The sequence below is a fragment of the Xenopus laevis genome, chromosome 9_10L, assembly GCF_017654675.1.
Source record: "Xenopus laevis strain J_2021 chromosome 9_10L, Xenopus_laevis_v10.1, whole genome shotgun sequence".
In the NCBI taxonomy this organism is placed as follows: Eukaryota; Metazoa; Chordata; class Amphibia; order Anura; family Pipidae; genus Xenopus; species Xenopus laevis.
Window position 1 is genome coordinate 6,873,301 of NC_054387.1, and position 7,512 is coordinate 6,880,812.

A 7,512-nucleotide genomic window follows, 5' to 3' on the forward strand; every position below is an offset into this window, starting at 1 on the left:
TTGTCAGAAGATATTGCCACTTCCCAGCCCTGACTGGACAGGAATGAAAATGAGACGTGAAATGGATGTGAAATATTTAGTGTACAGACAATTGTGTGTCATTACATTTTCTCTTTTTACTTGGCACTTAAAGTGCCCATTCCCCTTACTGAGGTCCAATTAGTGTAAATGCCATAGTCCTGACTGATATTTCTCAAGAAACTAATAGTAGTAGCAGGTAGAGATGGTGTCTATAGTAACAGTGGATAATAGTCTCTGGGAAGGGAGTGTGACTGTGGGATAGCAGGTATAGTAGGGAGAGATGGTGTCTATAGTAACAGTGGATAATAGTCTCTGGGAAGGGAGTGTGACTGTGGGATAGCAGGTATAGTAGGGAGAGATGGTGCCTATAGTAACAGTGGATAATAGTCTCTGGGAAGGGAGTGTGACTGTGGGATAGCAGGTATAGTAGGGAGAGATGGTGCCTATAGTAACAGTGGATAATAGTCTCTGGGAAGGGAGTGTGACTGTGGGATAGCAGGTATAGTAGGGAGAGATGGTGTCTATAGTAACAGTGGATAATAGTCTCTGGGAAGGGAGTGTGACAGTGGGATAGCAGGTATAGTAGGGAGAGATGGTGCTTATAGTAACAGTGGATAATAGTCTCTGGGAAGGGAGTGTGACTGTGGGATAACAAGTATAGTAGGGAGAGATGGTGCCTATAGTAACAGTGGGATAATAGTCTCTGGGAAGGGAGTGTGACTGTGGGATAGCAGGTATAGTAGGGAGAGATGGTGTCTATAGTAACAGTGGATAATAGTCTCTGGGAAGGGAGTGTGACTGTGGGATAGCAGGTATAGTAGGGAGAGATGGTGCTTATAGTAACAGTGGATAATAGTCTCTGGGAAGGGAGTGTGACTGTGGGATAACAAGTATAGTAGGGAGAGATGGTGCCTATAGTAACAGTGGATAATAGTCTCTGGGAAGGGAGTGTGACTGTGGGATAGCAGGTATAGTAGGGAGAGATGGTGCCTATAGTAACAGTGGGATAATAGTCTCTGGGAAGGGAGTGTGACTGTGGGATAGCAGGTATAGTAGGGAGAGATGGTGTCTATAGTAACAGTGGATAATAGTCTCTGGGAAGGGAGTGTGACTGTGGGATAGCAGGTATAGTAGGGAGAGATGGTGCCTATAGTAACAGTGGATAATAGTCTCTGGGAAGGGAGTGTGACTGTGGGATAGCAGGTATAGTAGGGAGAGATGGTGCCTATAGTAACAGTGGATAATAGTCTCTGGGAAGGGAGTGTGACTGTGGGATAGCAGGTATAGTAGGGAGAGATGGTGTCTATAGTAACAGTGGATAATAGTCTCTGGGAAGGGAGTGTGACAGTGGGATAGCAGGTATAGTAGGGAGAGATGGTGCTTATAGTAACAGTGGATAATAGTCTCTGGGAAGGGAGTGTGACTGTGGGATAACAAGTATAGTAGGGAGAGATGGTGCCTATAGTAACAGTGGGATAATAGTCTCTGGGAAGGGAGTGTGACTGTGGGATAGCAGGTATAGTAGGGAGAGATGGTGTCTATAGTAACAGTGGATAATAGTCTCTGGGAAGGGAGTGTGACTGTGGGATAGCAGGTATAGTAGGGAGAGATGGTGCTTATAGTAACAGTGGATAATAGTCTCTGGGAAGGGAGTGTGACTGTGGGATAACAAGTATAGTAGGGAGAGATGGTGCCTATAGTAACAGTGGATAATAGTCTCTGGGAAGGGAGTGTGACTGTGGGATAGCAGGTATAGTAGGGAGAGATGGTGCCTATAGTAACAGTGGGATAATAGTCTCTGGGAAGGGAGTGTGACTGTGGGATAGCAGGTATAGTAGGGAGAGATGGTGTCTATAGTAACAGTGGATAATAGTCTCTGGGAAGGGAGTGTGACTGTGGGATAGCAGGTATAGTAGGGAGAGATGGTGCCTATAGTAACAGTGGATAATAGTCTCTGGGAAGGGAGTGTGACTGTGGGATAGCAGGTATAGTAGGGAGAGATGGTGCCTATAGTAACAGTGGATAATAGTCTCTGGGAAGGGAGTGTGACTGTGGGATAGCAGGTATAGTAGGGAGAGATGGTGTCTATAGTAACAGTGGGATAATAGTCTCTGGGAAGGGAGTGTGACTGTGGGATAGCAGGTATAGTAGGGAGAGATGGTGCCTATAGTAACAGTGGATAATAGTCTCTGGGAAGGGAGTGTGACTGTGGGATAGCAGGTATAGTAGGGAGAGATGGTGCCTATAGTAACAGTGGGATAATAGTCTCTGGGAAGGGAGTGTGACTGTGGGATAGCAGGTATAGTAGGTAGAGATGGTGTCTATAGTAACAGTGGATAATAGTCTCTGGGAAGGGAGTGTGACTGTGGAATAGCAGGTATAGTAGGGAGAGATGGTGTCTATAGTAACAGTGGATAATAGTCTCTGGGAAGGGAGTGTGACTGAGGGATAGCAGGTATAGTAGGGAGAGATGGTGCCTATAGTAACAGTGGGATAATAGTCTCTGGGAAGGGAGTGTGACTGTGGGATAGCAGGTATAGTAGGGAGAGATGGTGTCTATAGTAACAGTGGATAATAGTCTCTGGGAAGGGAGTGTGACTGTGGGATAGCAGGTATAGTAGGGAGAGATGGTGCCTATAGTAACAGTGGATAATAGTCTCTGGGAAGGGAGTGTGACTGTGGGATAGCAGGTATAGTAGGGAGAGATGGTGCCTATAGTAACAGTGGATAATAGTCTCTGGGAAGGGAGTGTGACTGTGGGATAGCAGGTATAGTAGGGAGAGATGGTGCCTATAGTAACAGTGGATAATAGTCTCTGGGAAGGGAGTGTGACTGTGGGATAGCAGGTATAGTAGGGAGAGATGGTGTCTATAGTAACAGTGGGATAATAGTCTCTGGGAAGGGAGTGTGACTGTGGGATAGCAGGTATAGTAGGGAGAGATGGTGCCTATAGTAACAGTGGATAATAGTCTCTGGGAAGGGAGTGTGACTGTGGGATAGCAGGTATAGTAGGGAGAGATGGTGCCTATAGTAACAGTGGGATAATAGTCTCTGGGAAGGGAGTGTGACTGTGGGATAGCAGGTATAGTAGGTAGAGATGGTGTCTATAGTAACAGTGGATAATAGTCTCTGGGAAGGGAGTGTGACTGTGGGATAGCAGGTATAGTAGGTAGAGATGGTGTCTATAGTAACAGTGGATAATAGTCTCTGGGAAGGGAGTGTGACTGTGGAATAGCAGGTATAGTAGGGAGAGATGGTGTCTATAGTAACAGTGGATAATAGTCTCTGGGAAGGGAGTGTGACTGAGGGATAGCAGGTATAGTAGGGAGAGATGGTGCCTATAGTAACAGTGGGATAATAGTCTCTGGGAAGGGAGTGTGACTGTGGGATAGCAGGTATAGTAGGGAGAGATGGTGTCTATAGTAACAGTGGATAATAGTCTCTGGGAAGGGAGTGTGACTGTGGGATAGCAGGTATAGTAGGGAGAGATGGTGCCTATAGTAACAGTGGATAATAGTCTCTGGGAAGGGAGTGTGACTGTGGGATAGCAGGTATAGTAGGGAGAGATGGTGTCTATAGTAACAGTGGATAATAGTCTCTGGGAAGGGAGTGTGACTGTGGGATAGCAGGTATAGTAGGGAGAGATGTTGTCTATAGTAACAGTGGATAATAGTCTCTGGGAAGGGAGTGTGACTGTGGGATAGCAGGTATAGTAGGGAGAGATGGTGCCTATAGTAACAGTGGATAATAGTCTCTGGGAAGGGAGTGTGACTGTAGGATAGCAGGTATAGTAGGGAGAGATGGTGCCTATAGTAACAGTGGATAATAGTCTCTGGGAAGGGAGTGTGACTGTGGGATAGCAGGTATAGTAGGGAGAGATGGTGTCTATAGTAACAGTGGGATAATAGTCTCTGGGAAGGGAGTGTGACTGTGGGATAGCAGGTATAGTAGGGAGAGATGGTGCCTATAGTAACAGTGGATAATAGTCTCTGGGAAGGGAGTGTGACTGTGGGATAGCAGGTATAGTAGGGAGAGATGGTGCCTATAGTAACAGTGGGATAATAGTCTCTGGGAAGGGAGTGTGACTGTGGGATAGCAGGTATAGTAGGTAGAGATGGTGTCTATAGTAACAGTGGATAATAGTCTCTGGGAAGGGAGTGTGACTGTGCGATAGCAGGTATAGTAGGTAGAGATGGTGTCTATAGTAACAGTGGATAATAGTCTCTGGGAAGGGAGTGTGACTGTGGAATAGCAGGTATAGTAGGGAGAGATGGTGTCTATAGTAACAGTGGATAATAGTCTCTGGGAAGGGAGTGTGACTGAGGGATAGCAGGTATAGTAGGGAGAGATGGTGCCTATAGTAACAGTGGGATAATAGTCTCTGGGAAGGGAGTGTGACTGTGGGATAGCAGGTATAGTAGGGAGAGATGGTGTCTATAGTAACAGTGGATAATAGTCTCTGGGAAGGGAGTGTGACTGTGGGATAGCAGGTATAGTAGGGAGAGATGGTGCCTATAGTAACAGTGGATAATAGTCTCTGGGAAGGGAGTGTGACTGTGGGATAGCAGGTATAGTAGGGAGAGATGGTGCCTATAGTAACAGTGGATAATAGTCTCTGGGAAGGGAGTGTGACTGTGGGATAGCAGGTATAGTAGGGAGAGATGGTGTCTATAGTAACAGTGGATAATAGTCTCTGGGAAGGGAGTGTGACTGTGGGATAGCAGGTATAGTAGGGAGAGATGGTGTCTATAGTAACAGTGGATAATAGTCTCTGGGAAGGGAGTGTGACTGTGGGATAGCAGGTATAGTAGGGAGAGATGGTGCCTATAGTAACAGTGGATAATAGTCTCTGGGAAGGGAGTGTGACTGTGGGATAGCAGGTATAGTAGGGAGAGATGGTGTCTATAGTAACAGTGGATAATAGTCTCTGGGAAGGGAGTGTGACTGTGGAATAGCAGGTATAGTAGGGAGAGATGGTGTCTATAGTAACAGTGGATAATAGTCTCTGGGAAGGGAGTGTGACTGAGGGATAGCAGGTATAGTAGGGAGAGATGGTGCCTATAGTAACAGTGGGATAATAGTCTCTGGGAAGGGAGTGTGACTGTGGGATAGCAGGTATAGTAGGGAGAGATGGTGTCTATAGTAACAGTGGATAATAGTCTCTGGGAAGGGAGTGTGACTGTGGGATAGCAGGTATAGTAGGGAGAGATGGTGCCTATAGTAACAGTGGATAATAGTCTCTGGGAAGGGAGTGTGACTGTGGGATAGCAGGTATAGTAGGGAGAGATGGTGCCTATAGTAACAGTGGATAATAGTCTCTGGGAAGGGAGTGTGACTGTGGGATAGCAGGTATAGTAGGGAGAGATGGTGTCTATAGTAACAGTGGATAATAGTCTCTGGGAAGGGAGTGTGACTGTGGGATAGCAGGTATAGTAGGGAGAGATGGTGTCTATAGTAACAGTGGATAATAGTCTCTGGGAAGGGAGTGTGACTGTGGGATAGCAGGTATAGTAGGGAGAGATGGTGCCTATAGTAACAGTGGATAATAGTCTCTGGGAAGGGAGTGTGACTGTGGGATAGCAGGTATAGTAGGGAGAGATGGTGTCTATAGTAACAGTGGATAATAGTCTCTGGGAAGGGAGTGTGACTGTGGAATAGCAGGTATAGTAGGGAGAGATGGTGTCTATAGTAACAGTGGATAATAGTCTCTGGGAAGGGAGTGTGACTGAGGGATAGCAGGTATAGTAGGGAGAGATGGTGCCTATAGTAACAGTGGGATAATAGTCTCTGGGAAGGGAGTGTGACTGTGGGATAGCAGGTATAGTAGGGAGAGATGGTGTCTATAGTAACAGTGGATAATAGTCTCTGGGAAGGGAGTGTGACTGTGGGATAGCAGGTATAGTAGGGAGAGATGGTGCCTATAGTAACAGTGGATAATAGTCTCTGGGAAGGGAGTGTGACTGTGGGATAGCAGGTATAGTAGGGAGAGATGGTGCCTATAGTAACAGTGGATAATAGTCTCTGGGAAGGGAGTGTGACTGTGGGATAGCAGGTATAGTAGGGAGAGATGGTGTCTATAGTAACAGTGGATAATAGTCTCTGGGAAGGGAGTGTGACTGTGGGATAGCAGGTATAGTAGGGAGAGATGGTGCCTATAGTAACAGTGGATAATAGTCTCTGGGAAGGGAGTGTGACTGTGGGATAGCAGGTATAGTAGGGAGAGATGGTGCCTATAGTAACAGTGGATAATAGTCTCTGGGAAGGGAGTGTGACTGTGGGATAGCAGGTATAGTAGGGAGAGATGGTGTCTATAGTAACAGTGGATAATTGTCTCTGGGAAGGGAGTGTGGATGTGAGACAACAAGCAGAGGCAAATTTGAGGACATTACTAATCTTTCATATATTCTTCCAATCAACCATTGCTCAGTGGGACCCAGATGTCCTATTGAAGCACCTGTAGAGAACTAGGAGAACATGACTGAAGACATTGCTATGAGCCTGGGGTGAGAAATCTGTAGCGTGAAAACCTCATTGAAAAGGTCAATCACTTGTCTGTTGTGCAGCTCATTAAGTACCAATAAACTGTTCCTTGGCTAAGAATAGAAAGCTGTCATTAAATACTGCTGTTAGTATAATGTGCCCTGAGCAATCCAATACTTCTGTTTTTCTATTAAAAACCAAAGGGCTAATACCCATTATTTCCAGCACAGACCCAAACTGGCACAGCCGGGAAACTGTTGTCCAGACTCTGATTAGAATTAGCTGATGGGAGAGGAGAGAAAAAAAGCAGACAGTAAATATAGCACAGATTTACTAATGACTCCGATTGCCGACATACAGTGAAGGCAAAGTAAAACCAAGGTGGAGGTTCGGTAAATCAATGCAGAAGGACAAAATGAAAAAGAAAATGTATACTCTTATTGCAGATTGCGGTTGTTTTTTCCCCAGAAATACCTCTCCCATTAAATGACATATATTGAAATATTTGCCAGCAGTCATAAATTGAGTTCCCTGGGGATGCTGTAAAGAGACTCCGTAATATATAATTTCCTTGCACCTGAGAGAACTGCCGCTGCTTTAATAAGAAAAGGCTGAGCTTTGAGACTGCAGTGATGTTGTTTGTCCTTGTGCCGGATGGGATGGGAGTGGGGACAGCAATGGGAGTGGGACGGGAATGGGATAAGGGGTGGAAAATAAGCTGTAGCAAAAGGGAAAGAGGAAAGACAAGAATGGAAGAACCCAGGGGTGGAATAGATATGAGCAGAAAATAAAGGGAAAAGGAAAAAAAGACTGTTTTATTAGCACAATAGAGAGAATACTGAAAAACAAGAAGGAGAAAAGGTGCAATAAGGAGAAAAGAAAAGAGAGGATGATACAAGAAGTAGTGGAAGGGAGAGAAAGTAGGTGGAATATAATAGAGAGTGGGAGGGGTAAATTGGGAGGAGGTGGAAAGGAAGGCAATAACTTTTAATATGTGGCCCCCATTATTCA